We start from the raw sequence: 22,313 nt of genomic DNA on the forward strand, positions 1-22,313 counted from the left end.
CAATCTCTATCCCTTTTTGCCACCTGTGGTGTTCTGGGTCAGGGCAGAGGGAGAGTATGGGTAAAGTGTGGGCGGGCCAGTAAGAGATGAGTTAGCTTGTGTGTGCTTCTCAGATTGCAAGAATCCAGAGGGGAATCTGATGTGAATTGGAAAACGGAGTCCTGAAGTAACATGTTCCATTATTTTCACCTGGGAGATCTTAAAAGTCCAGTGTTTTTACCCAGGAAGCACCTGGGTGAATTTCACAGTACCTCATGTGTAATTTATTAAAAATATACATATATAATAAAAAGCTAAATAAAAATGAGATATAACTTTAATTATAAAAGAAAAATATAGATACAAAATGTGTGTGTATAGTTATACATCTATGTCTATATAATGAAAATATATATATGACTTTCCTGTACTGCTAAATGATGATCAGTAAGCCTCTCTAAAAATCTGGGTAGTTTTCCAATTCATTTGGTTTGAATTTTCTATCGTATTAGAATTCAAAAAAGAAAGATGTGGACTTCTGCAATTTGGAATCTATCGTAATAATAGCTAACATTTATTGAATGCTTCCTATGTACCACACCTTCTGAGTACTCGACATCTATTTATTTATTTGTTTGTTTGTTTATTGGCCAAGCCCTGAGGCATGTGGGATTTTAGTTCCCTGACCAGGGACTGAACCTGTTCCCCCTGCATTGAGAGCACAGAATCTTAACCACTGGAGAGCCAGGGAAGTCCCTACATCTATTTAATTCATGTAATTTTTATAATAACTAGATGAAGTAGATACTTTTTACTAATGTAGAAACTGAGCCTCAGAGCAGTTAGATAACACTGGCTAAGGTCAAGTAGGTAGTAATGAATGTGCCAGGATTTAAACCCATATAGTTTGATTCTAGAGTTGAGTCCTAACCATGACCCAGTACTTCCTCTTTCTTACTGATATCTATTTGAAAAGAATTAAACACATTCCCTATTTTTTTATGTTATACATATGTCCAGGTAAGTGTGAACTCTCAGCGTTTGTTTTTTCTTTTTTCCCCAAGAACACAGGGACAGCCATAATAAATGTCAAATTTTACTCGATGCCATTTTTTGGGTGCTTGATAAAATTGTAATTCTTCTGCTATATATTGAGCTTTGCTCACGTGGAGCTCCATTTTATTTCCATAGCTCTTTAATAGGAAGCAAAGGAACGTTCACCTTACATATTCAGAAACCAGCTTAAATCATGAGAGGAAACCCAAAATGGGGGGATGGATGGGGCAGAGGGAAGGGAATGTAATGTCATTAGTATCGTAAGATGGAAGACAGCATAGATGAAGGAAGAGGTAGAAGTTAGGAGCAGACAGAAAGGAAGGGAGCTATGAAAAAACGAAAACAACCTTGGTCTAAAGAAAGTACATAAATGAAGGCGGTTTGACAAAAATATACAGACTAGGAACACAGTGTCCATGGCTTAGAATATATCTTTTTACCACATTTGAAAAGTCAAAACAACAGCACAACAACAATCCTGATAATTAGAAAAGAAAAAAGAAGGTGGCGGAGGGCTTTGACTAATTTTTCCTTACTGGCACACTCTCCTTTCATATACTGGCTAGATGTTACAAATGAGGCTTTGATGAACTCTGAAGGAAGATCTATATTTTGAAGAAGTAGTACCTTCGATAGTAAGTATTTGCCCTCCAGATAAATATAAAAATCCTAGGACTGGGACTTCCCTGGCAGTCCAATGGTTAAGATTCCGCATGCTTCCACTGCAGGGGGCAGGGGTTTGATCCCTGGTGGGGGAACTAAGATACCACATGCCGCATGGCGTGGGCCAAAAGAAAAAAAAAAAAATTCTAGGACTGCCTAAAACTGCAAAGAAACCATACTTCTGCAGTATTGGTTAGGGCTCTGTGCCTGAGGCGGGGATTGTGTCTATCAAGAGGCAGAAGAAGAGACTTCGGTGTTTCCAACTGGACTTTCTTTCTCTTACAAAGATGAAAACATGAGTGAGCCATAGGGTTCTGACAGAAACATCACTCTGAGCTCTTCTCCACAAAACAAATAAGCCTCTCAGTGTGCATTAAATAAACAATTTGTGTGATTTCCCTGAAGGCAAGTACAGTGTTACAGGGTGAGAAAAGGTATCATGCGGCAGTATGATTATTTCATTAACTTACTATACAAGAGCATTTATTGCCCCACCCGAGCATCATCATCTGTCTCCCACTGTTGGGTTTTACTGAGAGGATGACGTCAGTGGCAGGGAATGTGGAGATAGGAAAGATGCCTTCAGTTGCCATCCCATTAGGTATAGAGGTGATAGCTCACCGGACTTTCATAGAGCAGATCTCCTTCTATTCTGTCAATGACGACTGTTGTCTAATCCAATTAATAAATTGCCTATTTGTATATTTCTTTAGTATCTATTTTCCATAGGAACTCTACAGTAAGCTCCATGAGGACAAGGACTTTGTCACGTCTTGTTCACTGTTGCTTATTCCCACTGCTGAACCTAGTGTTTGACACATAAACTGTATAAATTGTTGAGTGAACAAAAAAAGTGCAGAGTGAAAAGCAAAAAACTGAGCAGGAGTGTGGCAGTTATAGACTCTAGGTCTAACGTTGTGTTAGGACACATTTATAGTGACTTTTTAAGACATGAAGGAAAGACAACCATGATAATATGGGAGAGAATAATGTCTACTCTCATGGATTATTTAATTCTGTTCTCAGAGTTTAAGAAAGTAATAAAAACGTATAGAAATAAATCTGTCTCTCTCTTCTCTAACTCTGACTTTACTCCCATCCCAATCTACTAATTGAGAGTGGGATTACAGTGAGGTTTGCAGTTCTACAGGAAATAAGAGGATGAATTTAATAGTGAAGACTCTTCCAGTGCTTATTTCCATGCCAAGCAGTGGCCTTAAATCAGCCAACGTCACTTTAAGGAGATAACATTCTTGCTCACTCAATAGAACATAGATTGAGGCATTCAATATGTTTGATGGGCCAAGAAGATTATTTAATAGTATTTTGGCTCTATAATTGTCGTTTCTTTGCATGGTTACTGAGCTACTAGAAATACCCCCACCTTTACCACCTGCACTGAGAGCCCACCATCACCCTAATAATAGAAGTTACCCCGAGAATAAACAGTAGAGTGAAGCTTCAAACCCAGATTGGTCTGACTCCAAAGCTCATGCCCTTTCCTGTTTGACTGTTATTACAGAGCATACTCTTTTTAGGCAGATCTTCCAATAAGGAATAGAACAGTTACATCCCATTTGATACCACCACTGTCAGGTAAGTGCATGATTGTTAACCAGATAATTCCCAGGTTTTAGTGGTCTTAGTTCAAGGCTGAGTGGCAGAACACCTGAGTTCAGTCCCTACGGACCTTGCCCTGATCCCTTGTCTTTATCTTTTATTTTTTTATTTTATTTTTTTTTACATCTTTATTGGAGTGTAATTGCTTTACAGTGGTGTGTTAGTTTCTGCTTTATAACAAAGTGAATCAGTTATACATATACATATGTCCCTATATCTCCTCCCTCTTGCGTCTCCCTCCCTCCCACCCTCCCTATCCCACCCCTCTAGGTGGTCACAAAGCACCGAGCTGATCTCCCTGTGCTATGCGGCTGCTTCCCACTAGCTATCTATTTTATGTTTGGTAGTGTATATATGTCCATGCCACTCTCTCACTTTGTCACAGCTTACCCTTCCCTCTCCCCATATCCTCAAGTCCATTCTCTAGTAGGTCTGTGTCTTTATTCCCGTCTTTTAAATGGAGTCGTAGTTCATGAGAATTGGTGTGAATCATAAAGGACTGCAGAGCACAGGCAAAAGTAGATTAGTGGATTAGCTCAAGAAAGAATTATAGATTATTACTCTGAAAGAGCATTTTACCATTGTGCTTGATTTTGGATCAAAACTTGGAATGACAGAGGAAAAGCAAAATAAGTCTACCATATATGGTCAAAATTTCTTTATGTAAAATTAGGAAGACAAGGCACTCAAGCATTCATCAGACACATTTATTTGATATTTCAGCTCCATTTATTTTTTTCACCTACTCTATTGCTCCTGATTTTGCTGTTTACTACTTTTGGTAACATTCTTTTTCAACAGTGTTCCTAAAATTGTTCTGTGGTTCTTTATCAGGAATGATTCAATCTTTGACGGAGACCATGGGGTCAGGGAGCTAGAAATCAGAGTCATAGAGGTACAAGGGAGATGACTTTTTAGAAAGTGATTAGTAACACAAACTGGGAGGAAAAAAAATAAAATTAAGCCAGGTTGACTACATCAGATGCATCATTTAGCCAAAGGAGTAGAAATACTTTATAAAGGTATTATTTTAATCTACCATTTTCTGTCAGTTTTACTTAATAGTGAGACTGGTTAGGGTGTGGGCTTAACTTTTGTTATTCTAGTTTTATTAGGTTCTCTAATTTAAGTAAAATGGGAGTGTCCACTTCATTGTGTGGATATTAGTGCCTCTGAGCAGTGTACCCGCCCCCATCAGCCACATCAGCCATCATTTTAAATTTAAATGTATCTACACAAGGTAATAGAATGCTTTGCTAAATAGTTTGAATTAGTATTTTCACACTTCCCTCCAACTCTAAAATGCTAGGTATAGTCTTTCGGTCTGTTTCTTTCTGCTGTGGTGTCCCAGAGTGGTTTTGTGGCATTCCAGTCATGGATGTAATATGATAATTGACTTGTCTCAGTTGGCTGCAAGAGTGGAGGTTGGCTGAGTGAGGTGGCATGGTATAGTCTGCAATAAAACAAAACAAGAGGTATAAGGAGACACTAACAAGACTTGAAAGATCTTTTCATAAATAAACATGTTTACATTCCAGTATATTTTATTAATGTAGCTTGCCTTTAGTTTCAGCCAGGGGTTGGCAAAGTTTGGCCTTCTGTGGTCAGATCCAGCAACACCCATTCATTTGCACACCCATTCATTTGCATATTGCCCACAGCTGCTTTCTCACAACAATGGCAGAGTTGAGAGTAGTTGAGACATAATCATTTACTAACTGACTCTTTAAAGAAAAAGTTTGGTGACCCCTGGTTTAAAGTAATTTCTTATCCTATTTCTTATTGGGTATATACATTCATGAAATGTAACAAGCCCCTAAATTCAAACGGTTCGGAAAACAAACATATATTTGTTTTGAAGTTGTTATAGCACATCATTAAAAAAAAAAAAATGACATGACCCCATAATTTCCAAAATAAAAATTTCCATATGGCAGCCGGAACATTCTAAGGCTTCAAATACTGAGTATGTCAGTTTATTTCTTTGGAAAGAAACGGAAAAAAAATATACGTAAACACACATAGTTACAGTTTTATAGGGGTTTCCAGAATTTTAACACTCCAAATAGAGTATCAATATTGGTATTATCCATATGGCTTAATAGTGAAAGCAGGGAGTAGGGTCAGGATTCTTGAGTTCAGTTTATTTTGCCCATACAAGGCTAAAAGTTTCATATTGATTATGGATCTGCAAGAGTAATTAAAACTTTTTGAGGGGTAAAATATGATTAAAGACCAGCTAAAATAACTGCTATCTCAGCCATGTAATTTATTGTTAGTGCTTGCTAGTCACTCATAGGAAGGTGTGATCAGTCACTAAATATTTCTGATTGCTGTAGAGACAAAGCAAATTGACTTTATTTACTTATAGGATGGCAGGTGCTATTTCCTGGGAAAATAATTCATTTCAAAATTTAGTACATTGTGTTAAGACAGTTTTTCAAATTAAGATATTATTTTGAAAAAACATCCTAATATCCAAGGCCAAATTCTCCTATTTCACACTTTTTGAAAGGAAGGTAAAGAGAAAATATTGATTGTTAAGAAAAGAAAAAAATATAGAGGATTGCTTCTGAAAACATAACAACTGTGTGTTCCAATTTCCTAACCATCTGTCATACAGGAATTTTATCCATTAGTAGTCTATTCTATCTGTAGCTCCACTCATGTGACCTTAGAGATATCTGCAGGAAGACTGCTTATGAAATATAAGGGAAATTACAACATTTGAAATGTGGATATGTGCATCAGGGCTTTAAAAGGTGACTTCATTTGACTTGAGTTTTTATCAAAATTGAATATGCTTACTACCAAACTTAATTTTGCTAAGAAGAATCAAGTGCCAAATTTACGTCTGAACTTGATTCATTGTCTGTCCCATAGTCACCACTAATATGGCTACTCAACCTTTATTAGAGGAAGTAAAATGAGAGTTTAAGAAACTTGTTTGGGAATTGCATACTCTGCTCGGAATGTAGTATTTAACTGTACAGGCAGCAAATTGGTCGGAGTATAGCTTATATGTATCTATTTCCCGAATGTTTGATTAACGGGCTGATCTGGGTACTATTGCTGCTTAATGAACTACCCCAACATTGAGTAGCTTGCAATAATCATTTTATTATGCTCATGGATTCTGTGGGTCAGGCCAGGGGACAGCAAGGTTGCTTGTCTCTGCTCCACACTGTCTAGGATTTCAGCTGAAAAGATTTGAGGGCTGGGATCATTTGGAGGCTCCTTCGCTCATATGGCTGGGTCCTGTGCTGGGAAGACTTGGAGACTAGAACTGCCACCTGGACTGCCTACAGCTGGCTTCTTCATGTGGCTGCTCCAAGTGAATTGGCTTGGAGCCAAGCATGGCAGCTATAGGACTGTTGGATTTCTTACATGGCAGCTCAAGTCACCAAGCATGACTATTCCAGCAAACACGGTGATAACTGCATCATCTCTTATAACCCAGCCTTGAAAGCCATACAGCCTCACTTCACAGTGTTCTGTTGGTCAAAGCGGTCCCAAGTCCAGCCAGATTCCAGGAGAGGAGAGTTAGACTCTACCTCTTTATAGGGGAGTGTTAAGGTCACATTGCAGAAGAAGATGTGGAAATGGGAGATGTTATTGAGACCCTCTTTGGGAAATAGAATCTGCCGCCCTGGCCAAAGAAAAAGTGAGTACAAAATTGAGAAAATATAAGTGTTTAGTGAAATGTTAACATTTTTATGATATTGATTGTTTATTAGAATTGGATGTCTAAACGGCATCCCAGACCTACTACATTCAAAACAGTGTTCTATATCTTCTCCCCAAATCAAAACAGTGGTTTCTGTCTTCTCCAAACTTGGTCCTCATCAGGTATCCCCATCTTAGGAAACAGCACCATTTCCTAGCCAAAATTTAGGAGTCATCCCTGATTTTTCTTGTCCTTTCAACTCCTATATCTAATCTGTCAAGTCCACTTAGTTCTACCCAAAATGCCTCTCAAATTCACCCACTTCTCCCCATCTTTAGTGCTCTCCCCCAGATGCAAGCCATCAGTTCCTCTCTAATCCATCTCCATTTAGTATTAAGAATGAATTTCCCAAAGCCTAAATTTGATCATGTGATACCCTTATTTACAAGTCTTCAGTAGCTTCTGATTGCTCTTAGCATATGATGTTAATTTCTTTCTGGACCTACAAAACCCTGCAAGATCTGGCTCCTGCCTTCCCCAAATCTCATCCCATACCACTCTTTCCTTTGCTCATTTTGCTCTACCCTCACCAGTCTCCTTTTATTCCTCAACCCCCAAGAGTCTTTGAACCTGCTTTTTATCTGCCTGAAGTGTTTTCTTCACAGTTTTCTGCATGGCTGACTCTTAAAGTCAGCTGTTACCTCCTCAAGCCTTCTCTGATGAGCCAATTGAAAGTATTCCATCTCATTACTCTCTCCTTTATCATCATATTAATTTCTGTAGTAGAACTTATTCTATACATTGGTTTACTTGTTTATTGCCTCTCTTCCCAATTAAAATTTAAGCTCCCTGAGGACAGTGGCCTTTTCTGTCTTGCTCACCCCTATTTCTTCAGTACTTCATTGGATCTGGTGCATAATAGGCATTCCAAAAATGTTTTTTTTTTGAAAAAAATAAATGAAAGATTGCTTAAAACAAGGAAAAATCATATGTTTAAGCCTAATTTCTCATGAAAACTTATCCATATTGTACTAAAGCCCATGACTGAACACACAAGATGATTTTTAAATTAATAGCCACAGGAAAGTAAAAACTCACAAGTGCTTTTTGGGTTCAATCTGACCTTTCAAGGGAGATCTTACTATATTTGAAGTTGTAATTGTCATTAACTCAACTTAAGCTTCATTTATTCATTCTTTATTTTTTCATTCAGTTTTTGGTGAGAGCCTATTACATTCATGGGACTGCACTAGAGGAGATGAAGAATGTAAAAATGTGTAAGATCCATTTTCTACTCTCACAGAGGCTACAGTTTTGTGGGGGAAATGAGGAACACATACTGAAAGCCTCATTACATTGAGATGTAAGTGGCACAACCTAAATGCTCTCCGTATGGAGAAGAGAGAGGTCGTCTGTACTGAACTAATCAGAGAAGATAATATGGATTAGCTAGCACTTTAATTGGGCGTTTAAAAATAAAAAGCCTTTCAATAGGTGGAGATGGAGGCGGAGGAAAGAAATTCATTCCTCGTAAAATAAATTGGCCTGAGCCAGTAACCAGGACCAAGAAAATGAAATGCATGCTTGGGGAGTGGTGAGAAGTCCCATACATCAAGCTATGTATGGGATCAGTAGCAAATACAGCTGGTTGAAACCTGGTCAAGAAAGGTCACTAACTGTAAGCTAAATAATTTGAACTTTATTCAGTAGTTGATAAAGAGCTTCGAAAGTGTTTTTGTTGTTGTTTTTTCGGGAGGGTAGTAGCTTAATCAAAACAGTGCTTTAGGAAGACTCACCTGCTTTGTGTGCAGTTTAGACTGAAAATTGGGGTGGGTGGGTGGTAAAGAGCCCACACTTTTTCACCAAAGACCAAGGACCATGTAATCTTAACTTTCTCCGTGTACCTCCTAGGGGTAGATTGAGGAAACATGGTGGAGTGGAAAGAGTGGAGGTTTAGGCCTGGTTTCAGAACCCTGGCCCCATAACTTTGGTACTTGTTTCTGGGCTTCTGTTTCCTTAATTGTAAAATAGGGATAATTTTTATCTTATCGACAAGGATTAGGAAGTTCTTGACAAATGGTAGCTATTATTAATTATTGAATGCAACACTGAATTTATTTGCTTCAACTTTAGCATTATACTGGACTACTTCTGTTTGCCTTAATTGGTAGTCTATGCTAAAGCAAGATTATGAAAGCAGTTAGGACAGAACCACTATACCTAGTATGTAATATTTTCTTCTGTATTCTCTGAAAAATCACCTCCATCTACTTGATTACTCTGCTCTTTATTCCAAATAGTAACTGCAGCATCAGCAGAAGCTTTTGAATAGTTGTTTCTCTAAATGGAATGTCTTTTACTTTTGCCAGGATAGACAAAGTGTTAAATAAGTACTCAATACTTATTATATTTTAATTTAATCAAAGAAGCGGTAATGGAATTTGAGGGCCACTGGCTGGAGCAGCAAGAGCTGTCTAGCGCTCTTTCTTCTACTTTGTCCCTCTTTAGGGTTTATTTTAATACCATCCTTGGACTAGGATACCAGGGTATTGGTTCTAAGGCATCACTGAATCTATGAAGAAATGTGAGCACCTAGGAGTGATCTGGGGTTACTTTCCCTGGATCAAAGTTACCAAAGTACTCAAATGGAAAATTGAGAGGAAAGGAATTTACCTTTTAGTTATTTGAAAATTACCTTTCTCTTTCAGTTTCTATCTTACCATTACAGATGCTAGCACAGAAGTTTCTGAACGATTTTTGCTAAATACTAACCTTTAAATTTAAGCAAGTAAGAAGTGCTGAAGGAAATTTGTTACCAATTTCTGTGTAATGCTGGATGAAATGTTCATTTTTGGTAAACAGAGGTGAAAGTCTTAAAATTTAACTTAGGGATGAAGATTGCTAGTACCAGGCCAGGGCCTAAATACCAAAACAACAATAACCATACCAGAATACCAAGAAAAAGATTTTCTTCTACCACTTATTTCAGTATGAAAAATTTAAAAGTTAAGGAGGGATGGAACAAGCAAATACCATGGTGTTACCCATTCATGAGATGTTATTAATGACCTTCAAACATATATGTTGTATGTCAATTTTGTGCCCTCTAGGGATGAGTGGCTAGAAAGCACATACATGTAATTGAAGTTAAAAGAAAATAGCACAAAAAAATCTCATTTTAAATAGTTGTGATTTAAAAGCAGCCATGTTAAAAAAGAAAATAAAACCAAACTATAGTGGCTTCAACTTCCAAACATTCTGGTTTTGGATAGCTGAGTTCTCAGAAAGTATATGCAGGTGTTGATATTAGCGTACATGTGCTCTGTCAGGTTCAGTTGAAATTGGAGTAGTAGATGTAATTGAAGTATCATATTGTGTGGATTTCCCCAACAGTTAGCCAACTCTCTGGATCAGATGTTTAAGTTCACAGAAAAAGACCAACCCCCAACTCCAAACTTCCACTAATTTTGAGGAAATCTGAAACAGAGTTGACATGTAAGAAGATGTATGGAGTTCTGGTATTCACGTTGCTTCTCTTGATGACGGGAGTGATAACATTACTAATAATAGGGTTATTATGAAGATGGAGTTCATTTATCTTAAGTAATTAGAACAATCCCTGGAACGTGGTAATGGCTATGTAAGTGTTGGCTATTAGCAGCATTAGCATGTATTAGTATTGTTAGTGGGGCTATCAATATTTTCATTGCCAGATAGCAGAAACTGTCAATAGAGAGCCTATTTCATGTGAATTTTCATAAGCAGAAGAGCAATTCTGGAATTGTGCTGACATAAGAGTGTAACACCTATTAACTGGGTTTAGGAAGATGGAACCAAATTCAGGCTCCACACTCCTTTTTTTCTAGCTGTATCTCTTAAAACTTGTGTTTATGCCAAAAGAGATTGTCCTCACTTAAAGTTAGTCTCGATGACCACATCATTAAAAAAAAAATACACTGTGATCAATCAACTGGAAACCACAGATCTTAATTATGCAAAAAGGAAAATATGCCCCAATATTAGCAGTCTTCTCTGAAAGGGGATATTTCTCACTGCCATTCCATCTATTTTTCTCTGTTGCACAGCTTTTTTTATCATGAAACTATATTACTATCATAACAGAAAAAAGCAACAGATTTTCATTTTTGAAAACCAACAGCTATAATCAAAGGTACAACAAGATGCCCAATAAAACATTACTTTAAAATTTTGTACTGTATTTTTATATGCCAAGGTGCAAGAAAAGCATCAATATTCTTTTGAAGATCTTCTCATCCCACAACACTAACTTGAACAAAGCCCAGGTGGGTAGTGAGCAAACGCTGTCAGCACTGAACAGCATCCAATAACTATGAAAGGGTTCAGACATTCCAGTCGTGTCATTGGTGTTGCAGTAGCCTCTGTTTCATAGTTTGTAAGGATATTAATCTTACTATCAGAAGGGTTTCTGTGAATTATATATTACAATAATATACAATATATAATTATACAGTACTTGTATGGAAAATAGTTATAGGCAGGTAAATGAGATTATTTATATATTTTAATTCAAATTTAAGTTAAAAAATAAGCTATTGATCCACAGGCTCAAAATTCAAAAAATTACAAAGGATACACTGAAAAGTCTTTCTCCCTATGCCTACCCCACAATCACCTAGTTCCATTTCCTGGAGGCAAATACTGCTTTTAGTTGCTTTTATATCCTTCCAGAGATGTTTTACGCACATGCAAATAAATACATAGATATAGCCTACAAGTTATAGATTAGGAAGAATGATGTCTTAAGGAATTTGTGGAGCCTGAATCTGTTGTAATAGAAAAGTATTCTGGTTGAGTAAGGGTCTCTCTTTTTAATGTTCCAAAAAGAGTGGATGCAATCGATCATTCTATGAGTAATTATCGAGTTCCTACTATGTGTAAGACTCGTGCCAAATCCTGTTTGTCCTGTCAAGTTGCCTTTAAAATTTTTCATATGTATTCATCTTGTCATTCAGATCTGTGTGCTCAAACATCACCATGTCAGAATGGCCTTCCCTAATACCCACTTGCAAACGGCTCTCCCTCACCCTCTCACTGTGTTTTGTTTCTTCTGGAGTTAAGGTGATTCTATAACTTCTCACCAATTTCTCATTTGATAATGAAGTGGAGTGCTATTATCATTACACAGGGATAAGAGGGTAAACTGGAACTATAAACTGGGATGGTTGGCCACCCTATTTATACCATTTATTACGTCACAGCATTTTGCATTCCAAGGAAATAGAGATTATCTTGTCTATTTATTGATATTTGTCCACTTGTAATCTCCATGAAGCCAGGACTTTGCTTGTTTTAGGAACCCATCACCTGGAAGAGTCCTGGACACACAGTAGGTGCTTGATAAATATTTGTGGGCTGAATGGGTAACCCAATCATGCTTCATGTTCTGTGTAGAACTGAGCATCTTTTGGTCAGCAAGGGGAAACTGAAAAGTCATAAAGGGCAAATTTGCTCAGAATGTGTCCTCCCTCAGGATAGGGGGGAAAAGAAGAGGCAACTTTTAATATTCAAATTTCAATATCTTGCAGCATTTCGTGTAAAGAGATCAGTCTTGCAGACGTGCACTGGAAGTGTCAACTGTTTGGTTATTTGCAGGGAGATGGGGGGTGTTGTGGGCTGCAGGATAGGCCTGGTCTGGGGAGTAGACCAATGGGATGAGAATGGTCATGGACCAGTTTGATCCAGTGGTTGGTTAATCTGTAGAAAACTTGTCTCCACACAGTGGAACAGCTATGTCCATGTGACTCAGTCCATAGGAGAAAAGGAAGAGCAACTTCAGAGCAAGCAGCCTGCCATCTGGGCTTATTCATCCTCCAGGAGGCGGGAGGCCAGCAGGATACAAAGAAACAAGCACCTGTCTGTGTGTGGGATGTGGCTAGTGGGTCACACACAGACACAGACACAGGCAGAGACACACAGACACACACAGACACAGACAGAGACAGACAGACAGACAGACACACACACACACACACACACACACACACACTGATTAGCAGAGTCCAAGGGCCCTGGGAGTCGGTTTTGGTAGAAAAGTCTGATGTAATTCTCTACTATCTTACCTAAAACCAGATTAATCTTTTTAATCATAGAGGGCATAGGTTGTAGTGGCTTAGTAGCTCAATTTAATTTTCCCTTTTCCTTTCCAAACAGAGAAGCCTATGTCCTGCTGTTGGGGCTGGTCCATGGGAGAATTCCTGTAGGAGGAAGAGGCTGAAACTCTGGCCTAGTGTTATTAAACAGAGCACTCATAATAAATGTGTCAATACTATTTCTGAAATATTTGCAAGTTTCTCTCTATCACAAACATATTGTTCAAATTTTATTAAAGGAAAATATTGTAGTATCCTATTGGAATTATTGGGTTTTTGGGTAATTATCTTAAGCCCCTTGATTTTATTGCTGAGGGAACTGAGACCCAGAAAGGTTGAATAACTTGCCTTACTCTACATGAGCAGATATAGTCTCCTGTTTTTACAAGTTACAACCGCTTCTAATATTTGACGATAGGTATGTGGTTTTTTTAAAAATTAATTAATTAATTAATTTTATTTTTTTAGGCTGCGCCTATGGCATATGGGATCTTAGTTCCCCGACCAGGGATCAAATCCGTAACCACTGGACGGCCAGGGAAGTCCCATGTTGTTTTAAAGTGACATTTGGATATGGCTGAGATTTCAGTAGTTTAAGCTGTGAAGCAACTTATGACGCATATTTAACCAAATAAAATTATTTTCCCTAGCTCGTGCCATGCTGACAGCTTACAAAACCTGTGTTCATCTTCCTTCACTCATAAAAAGGACTACAGTTATTTCTAAAAAATATTTTATTAACTTTTATTGGAGTATAGTTGCTTTACAATATTGTGTTAGTTTCTACGGTACAGCAAAGTGAATCGGCTATACATATACATATATCCCCTCTCTTTTGGATTTCCCATTTTAGGTCACCACAGAGCACTGAGTAGAGCTCCCTGTGCTATACAGTGGGTTCTCATTAGTTATCTATTTTATACATAGTATCAATAGTGTGTATATGTCAATTCCTGTCTCCCAATTCCTCACCAAACCCTTTCCCCCTTGGTATCCATATGTTTGTTCTCTACGTCGATGGGACTACAGTTATTTTTAAACCTGGAATTTGAAGGAGGGAATATAGATTATATATCAAGGTTGGCTGAATTTACTCAGGAATTTTTCAGACTGAATATGTAATTTCTGGAGTGTAAGTGAAAGAAAAATGAAGTCTTTAAGTGATCTCTTTGTCTCTCTTTGTCTATATCTTCAGTTTCATCCCAGACTAGTCCCAGGATGGGAAGAAAGAGTGATTTTCTCTTTCCTTACTCTTACATTATGAAGTGGTTGATTAAACTGATTCCAGGGCAGCCACTTGAATGAGCATTAGATAGCAATATTGCTTAATAACAAAACAATTACAAGTCAAAACAAGTATTGGCACAAAGAAAATCTCTATTCTGTGTAGCAAAATGTTTATCAGACTTCCACCAATGAGCCATGTGTTTAAAAAGCAGCTGATATTGAGAAACATTTCTGATTATTCTTTGAAGTTTGTAGTAACAGGATATAACATATCTATACTACCTCCTTTTGTTTAGGGCCCCAAATGAGATGTGTATGAATGTTGCAATTTTGTATAACTCCAGGATAAGCATTCAATTATATCTTTCACCCTTTTTTTTTTTTCTAGTAAAATAGAATAATAAAAAACCCCAAATAATAGTTTATGGGCTCTGCTATTTGTTGAAAAAAATGCTTTATAGATAATATTCAGTGACAAGCCATCACTCTCCTTGGTTTATATAAAGAAACTTAAATACAGAGGTCTTTAAGTAAAAAAAAATACAGAGGTCTTTATAAAGAGGTGTGACTATACACAATCACACAAAGATTGAGAAAACTCTTTGTGGCAATAATTCTACCTGCAGGTCAGATCTGTGCCCTACTTCTGTGAATAATCGTCACAGGGTCTACTAGTTGCATTATTTTTTAACATACAAACTTCTTGTTTTAGAATCAAAGAGTGCCAAGCTTCTCCAAGACCAGGAATGCCTGGACTGCCTATTCGAAAACCTTCATCTTCATTCTTGCTGGAGACATTATGTCGTCAGGAGGTTTCATCACCTGCTGCCACTAGATGGTGCCTGTCATTGAAACAAAGGTTCTTCCTCCCATCTTTTGTTTCCTTTAGGTGCCTATAAGGACGTTGGATGATATCAAAGAAATTTGATTGATAAGTTAAGTAGTGGGTTAGTATTCTAGAAGGTCATTTAGCACAGAGAGTTATTTATTTTATTTTGTAATTTATTTTTTAAATTTATTTTTGGCTGCGTTGGGTCTTCATTGCTGTGTGCGGGCTTCTCATTGTGGTGCCTTCTCTTGTTGTGGAGCACAGGCTCTAAGCGTACGGGCTTCAGTAGTTGTGGCACGTGGGCTCAGTAGTTGTGGCTCGTGGGCTCTAGAGCGCAGGCTCAGTAGTTGTGGAGCATGGGCTTAGTTGCTCTGTGGCATGTGGGATCTTCCTGGACCAGGGCTCGAACCCATGTGCCCTGTGTTGGCAGGTGGCTTCTTAACCATTGTGCCACCAGGGAAGCCCCACAGAGAGTTACTTATTAAAAAAAAAAAAATCATTATCCAAAAAGACTACTTATATTGTTTTTCTAATTCCACTAATTTTTTCTGTTCATCCTTCTTGTCACCAAGCTGTGTGAACTCCAGTACACAATGAACAAATAAATCTTTCCTTGGGCTCATGAGAATCAAGGGACATAATTCAAGGTTTAGAATCAGTGAAAAAAAGATCTCAGGATTCATTGTCCTTGCTCAGAATAGCAATAGCAAAGGTGACCACATGCAGAGATAACGAGAAAAGTTAATGACCTTTCAAAAGAAAAACACTTGCATCTCAATTACTGGACAATAATCAATAGGAAAGGAAATGGAACATGCTTTTTTAATTGTGGGATACCAAACATCAAGTAAGGAGAAAGATAACAGGTTGTTGGCTTGTTGCCAGTGACAGCTCTTTTTCTCATTAATTTAAGGCACACACAAAACCTCAGCCCAAAGTGCTCTAATTCCCTCTCTGCCTCCCACCGCACACTCCAGCCCTATACTCTTTCAGGGTAAAATTTTGTCAATCTTGATAGTGAAATGCCTTCAAGGGGTTACTTACTTGGTTTGTGTGAAGGTCAGTTAGATATATTTTGTAGCAGAATATTGGAAAACATAAGCTTCTTGGATTTTTCCTTTCCCAGACAGTCACCAATGCTGACCATTCATGGCTGGTTCACGATTATAATGAGAAATTGTCAGCTATGTTGAAATACATAATCCACAGTGTGAAAAACTGCTGAATAGCAGTTGTAAATTCTTAATACAAAAGTGTCTTCTCTTTTCCTGTGAGCTTACTTTGGGGTTGCTGATTCTTGCTAACTGTGTGCTCAGGGACTGAAAGTTAATTTTAACATTAGTCTAAAAAAATATAACTATGTAGGGAAAACCTTTAAAGCTAAAAAAAAAAAATCTTGTTTTGAATTTCCCACATCACTGCAGTGGGTCATGTTGAATGTGTGAGCATATATGTGAGCCAGATGTAACAACACCCAGACACACAACATTAATGCAATTTAATTTTAAACATTAGACAGCTTCTGGTGGTTCCTAGTGTCTCCTGAGCATTGACTAAGGATTTTAAACACACCACGTTTTTTAAAAAGATACGAGTATATACCTGCTTCCCAAGCAGTGGTGAGGTACAATAGATCTATTCCAGTTTTAAATACTGGAAAGAAAAGTCTTTTCCCCTGGGACTTCCCTAATGGCACAGTGGTTAAGAATCTGCCTGCCAATGCAAGGGACATGGGTTCAAGCCCTGGTCCAGGAAGATCCCACATGCCGTGGAGCAACTAAGCCTGACCGCCACAACTACTGAGCTTGCGCTCTAGAGCCCGCGAGCCACAACTACTGAGCCCGTGTGACACAATTACTGAAGCCCGCGCCTAGAGCCTGCGCTCCCAACAGAGTAGCCCCGCCCCCTCCTCCTCGCAACTAGGGAAAAGCCTGCAGGCAGCAATGAAGACCCAACGCAGACAAAAAAAAAAACAAAAAAAAGCCTTGTCCCCAGATTATTTCCCTCCAGATTCCCCCCCCCCCCAAGTCTTATTAATTACAGCTTAGCACTGAAGGAAGGTTTGGAACCAAATCTTTGGAGCAGGTTGTCAGTATGTGATATTATTTCTCTTGGGCTTTATGTGCTTTGGTGGCTATCCTGAAAGATGCAGTTTGGTCAGTGACTTCCACATGTGTATTATATATATAATATGTGTTAATAGGCTTATATAGGCTTACGTCATATACCGTGAGGCTCAAATCCATTAAGTGGCTTCTCTCTAGCAGTACTCAAAACATTAGATGGTGTCTGTGCTGACGGTCTGTTTATAGCTTAATGGTCTACTTAACTGATCACGATGGGGCTGGGTCATTGATATATTATTAGTAGTATGTGCTTGGCAAAGGGGACTTAAACTCTTATTGGCCTTAGGAACACAGTAAATACAATAATCCCTTTATATCCTCAAGAAACTCCCTTGGATGGCTTAAAGATGTTTCCCAAACTGCTTGAGGACGACAGAAGTCCAGTGACATAAGCGAAGGACAAGGTTGAGAGCCGTGCCCTCCCCAGGCATCCTCTGCTAAAGGTGTACGATGTCTTAATACTGTGTGCTGGCGGCACTCTCTCTACCTATATTCCTCAAGTTTTATAAAGTAGCGTCAAGAGTGACCTGGGGCTGGGAAATGCCAGCAACTTCAGTTCTGCAAGAGAGAATAAGCTCTCCCCAGCAGGGAACTCTAGCGAACAGGGCAAAAAGCTGGTCCTCGCAGCCCGCTCAGGGCGTGAGAGAGACGGAACCCAGGAAGGCGAAGGCGGCGGGTCGGGAGCCGGGTCCTCGGTCAGCTCCAGCCGGGCGCTGCGCGCAGAGCCGGGGCCCCCGGCAGAGGCGGTGCGGCGCGAGGCCCCTCCCCACCCCCCCGCCGCCGCCGCCGCCGCCGCCGCCGCCGCCGCCGCCGCCGCCGCCGCCGCCGCCGAAGCCCGGGCTGCTGACGCCGAGCGGCGGCCCGGAGCGGTGGGGGCCGGGCGCGCGCGAGCGAGGGCAGGGCAGGGGGCTGGCCGAGGCCAGTCGCGGCTTTAAATATGGATCGCGGGCTCGCGCTCGTGGCACAACCTCCGCCACCGCCGCCTTCTCCGATCCCCCCGCCCTCCCCGGGCTCGCTCCCGAGGGGCGTCCAGGCCGGGCACCATCGCTGCAGTGTTAGTTACTGGCAGAAACGTTGGCAGAAACGTCGGCGATCCCTATAAATATGCAGGAGCTGCAGAAGGCAAAGTAGAGTAGACGCCCGCGCTCTCCCACACTCACTGGCCGCTCACCACGCGGGCCGTGTAGATATCTATCCCCCGCGCTATCTCCCCCATTTTCTCGCGGGCCGTTCAGGTTCCCGTCCTGCTGGCTCCGAGGACCCTCCCGCCCCAGCGCCCTCGCCCCGTCCTCGCCTCCCTCCGCCCCGGAGCGCGCACCCACCCGGGCGGCAAAGTTGTGACTACTTGGGCGCGGGTGGCTCGCGCCCCGCTCGCTCCGCGCCTCGCACCAACTTCCCGCGGTTCGGCCCCGCCGCGCCCCGAGCCCGCGCCTCCGGGGATCCCGCGGGCCCCCAGCTTCCAGCCCCGGCGGCGCGCCGGGCAGCGCTTCGGTGGCGGCGGCGGCGGCGCAGGCGGTGGCGGCGGCGGCGGCGGCGGCGGCGGCGGCGGCGGCGGCGGCTGCAGCCCCACACTCAGCCGCCAAACTGGAGGAGCGACGGAAGCCGGACCCGAGGAGGTGAGCGCCCGGCCGGGGCCGGGGAGGGAGGGTCGGCCGACTCCCCCGCCTCCCGGCGGCGGCGGGCGCTGGGGCGGCGGGGGCCCGGGGCAGGTCTCGGAGGGGGCTCAGGCGGCCTCTGGCGCGCGCCGGGAGGGAGAGAGAGGTCAGTTGCGGGCCGGGCATCCCGGGGCTGGGCGCTGGCGGAGTGTGCAAGCCGAGGACGCGGAAAAGTACTTTTTTTCTTCTTCGCGTTTAGAGGAAGAGTTTGGGTGGTCCTGTTTCTCCCCCACTGTAAAGCCCTCAGCTCGTAACCCGGCGTTGCCGCCCGGACTGGGGGGCCACTGTACCCCGCGGGCTGGGCTCCGGCGCAGTGACACGTGTGTTCCTGTGAGCCTGGGTGGCCCCAGTGTGGCTGGGCACCTGCTTGAGAGGGTAACGTCCCCAAACCCACTAGCGGGGGAGGCTTGGGGGGGGGAACTTAAGGTGCCGCCGAGACCGCGGCCCCCACTTCACTGCCAGCTCCGAGATGGAGCATTCACATCTTTCCCTGGCACGTCGAAAGCGGGGGTGAGTCAGGCAGATTCTCTGCAAGTGGCACACACACAATTATTTGCAATGGATTTGGAAAGGGTAGGCAGAGGTTAAACTGGGATTTCTCTTGGCCGGCGACAGTGGAGCTCTTCCTCAGGTACTGGGCAGCATGTGCGTCTTGGCAAGAAGAGGTGATTTCTTTCTTCTTAAGTGCATTTTACCCAGCCTTTGCCAGTCCGTTAATAAGAGTCCCCAAAGAAATGCAGGAGTTGGGAACTACATCAGCAAACTGCAGCAAGCACCACAAGCAGGAAAGTTATTAAAGAACAAAAGAACAGTAACAACAAAAAAACCCGGAACTTGACATGAGAGATGGAGAAGGAAGCCATTCTACCTCTGTTCTACCATCGTAAACCATTTTTTAAAAAAGTTCCATCTAAAACTTCTGTTTTGTCCACCCCTCATTCCAGGCCTTGCCTTCATAATTGGCCTGCACCAAGCTCTTTCCAGGCTTGATGATGAAGAGCACTTTATAATTCTGGTTTACCCTCCTCATTTCTTTTCCCATTTCACTTCAGTGCTGGAGAAAGTTGCTCCCAATGGGAAATCATGAACACTGGCCTGTGCCAAACACACATTGTCTCAAATCCTGGAACAATTCCTTTCCTAAGAGACACTGCATTATAACATATTTCCCTTTTACTCATGTATCTGGGACTTGGAGTTCGAATACTACCTGAATTAAATTTAAGTGTACATTGCTCAATACGGCTTAGTTTTTCATTTTGGTCTGAATAGATTGTTCAGAGCAGTTAGAGCAGTATTCAGTAGCTTCGTATGGCCAATGTAATGTCTTTTGAAAAGGTTTCTGACTTAAGAACTCTCTTCCTTGTATCCATCACATTAACATTTAAGTAATTTTCATGGTCATTATGGCACTTAGATAGAGGTTATTAGTATAACTTCAGTCAAAGAAAGCATGCCTACTTCTTTTTCTATAGCTTTAACAACTGGGGAAAAAAACCTTTTACTTTCATTTTAAAGTTAAATGTAGTGATAAGATTCTGTTCTCTTTCTATTACATCTTGAAATTGAATAGTTTTAACTTTATCTCAGGGTCTCTGGTAAGATGACAAAAACCTCCCACATATATGGATAGAGAGAGGAAAGTAGTACTCTTATGAACTCTTGAGGCATAGGGTATTTATCAGAGAGGAGGTGGGAGGGATAAGATGGGATATTTTGATAGTTCCAGGCATGTCTACCTTTGTGAAAACAGAAAACTAAGAAACCCCCAACATTTTGCATGAAGCTGTTTTCAAAATGAGGTTTTGGGTATCATTTAATGTTTAGGGGTCATTCTGGAGCCTTACTAACATATATGTATCTCTTTCAGTTCATTTTGTTAACGTAAAATGCCTTTAAATGTTTGAATGTTAGTGTTATTAGTTTAGTCTTTTAAATGATTAGAATATGTTTTGGGTTTAGAACAGTGTGTGAAAGCGATACAGGGAATCATATTTAGAGAAAACATTGTGATAGAAACGGGTAACCTTTGGGACAACTTCCAGCACACTCTGGTGGTAATTTCATTTTTCACTTAGCTCCGGCAAGTATAATTTTAAGGTTCTGATCCCTTGTTGATAACAAGGTGGATAGTTTACAAGGTCAGGCCGTAGCTTACATCTTAAAGAAAACACAGCACTTAAGGAAAGGAAATACACATAAGTTTTTGAATCATGTAGATAATCAGGTTTCTCTGCCTGCCTCTGAGGGCGCTGCAGTCCGCGAGGACTACTATTGTTAGGGGAGAGAGTCCTGTGAGAATTCACTGCTACTTAAGTGTGGCAACGCACATCATCTACTTGTTTTGGAGCGTTTCTTTGTTTGTTTTTAATGTGAATAGAAGCCAAGACTGGAGTTGATAGCTAGAAAGATTGGGAGTGGAAAGAACAAACTGAGAAGAGAAAAATCTAATGATGATGAAAGTTTCTAAGGAGGTTTTCCTTGATTGCTAAATGGAAAGAACCAGGGCACATGATTTGATGGGACAAAAGAAGCTGTAAGCGGAACACCTATCTTGGTTCTCACTGTTGCTGCAGTTTCTGAGGCCAACCTGTGATTTATGACGTTTATCTATGTTGGGGAAGCCATTTAGCAAAACACATAGTTTAGGAAATCCAGGAAGTTAGTAAGACTTTTACAAAACTAAATTAGATCTTGCTACTTTCAGGAACTTTTTGCATAATGCAGGAATTCTAAGGGAGGGGAAGAATAATGTTTTTTTCATATAAGGTCAGGGCTTAGTTGTATTTCACATACACTTTTTTTTTTTGCGGTACGCGGGCCTCTCACTGTTGTGGCCTCTCCCTTTGCGGAGCACAGGCTCCGGACGCGCAGACTCAGTGGCCATGGCTCACGGGCCCAGCCGCTCCGCGGCATGTGGGATCCTCCCGGACCGGGGCACGAAGCCGTGTCCCCTGCATCAGCAGGCGGACTCTCAACCACTGCGCCACCAGGGGAGCCCCTCACATACACTTTGCCTTTCTCCCAAGAGCTAAGCATTTGATATGTTTATGTCACAAATAGAAAATATGCTGCTGTCCTTCTAACATTAAGATGATATTTTATATCCCCTGTAGTGCACACCGTTAGTTATTTTTGCAGCAGTGGAGATGGATTCTTTTAACCCACCTTTTACCCAGTTCTTTTGTCTGATGTACATTTACACACATGCACAAGCACAGGTGCACGAATAATACTCATTTGTAGAGGTAGCCGATTTTATTTTATCTGAAACCATATTTATGACTGTCATAATGATTTTGTGGCAATGACTTTTATTGCATTTCTCTAGTCTCAGCAGTGCAATGGCATTTCAAACAA

The 22,313-nt window shown here is 41.0% G+C and overlaps 2 protein-coding genes across 5 annotated transcripts in view; both read left to right on the forward strand.

Moving 5' to 3' along the window:
- Positions 1-18,099, forward strand: part of DCK (deoxycytidine kinase) — a 118,218-nt gene extending 100,119 nt beyond the window's left edge. For all 4 annotated transcript variants that reach the window (XR_016393318.1, XR_016393319.1, XM_089912025.1 and 1 more), the window contains one exon: positions 1-18,099. This exon is cut by the window's left edge. The gene's annotated coding sequence lies outside the window, so the exon portion shown is untranslated.
- Positions 18,100-18,842: 743 nt separating this feature from the next.
- SLC4A4 (solute carrier family 4 member 4) overlaps positions 18,843-22,313 on the forward strand; it is a 350,242-nt gene continuing 346,771 nt past the window's right edge. The window contains exon 1 of the mRNA XM_089912009.1: positions 18,843-18,914. The gene's annotated coding sequence lies outside the window, so the exon portion shown is untranslated. The remainder of the gene's footprint in view (positions 18,915-22,313) is intronic.

This window comes from Delphinapterus leucas, chromosome 5 (assembly GCF_059928025.1).
Source record: "Delphinapterus leucas isolate spDelLeu-1000000601 "Yukka" chromosome 5, BTC_Dleu_Yukka2, whole genome shotgun sequence".
Classification (NCBI taxonomy): Eukaryota; Metazoa; Chordata; class Mammalia; order Artiodactyla; family Monodontidae; genus Delphinapterus; species Delphinapterus leucas.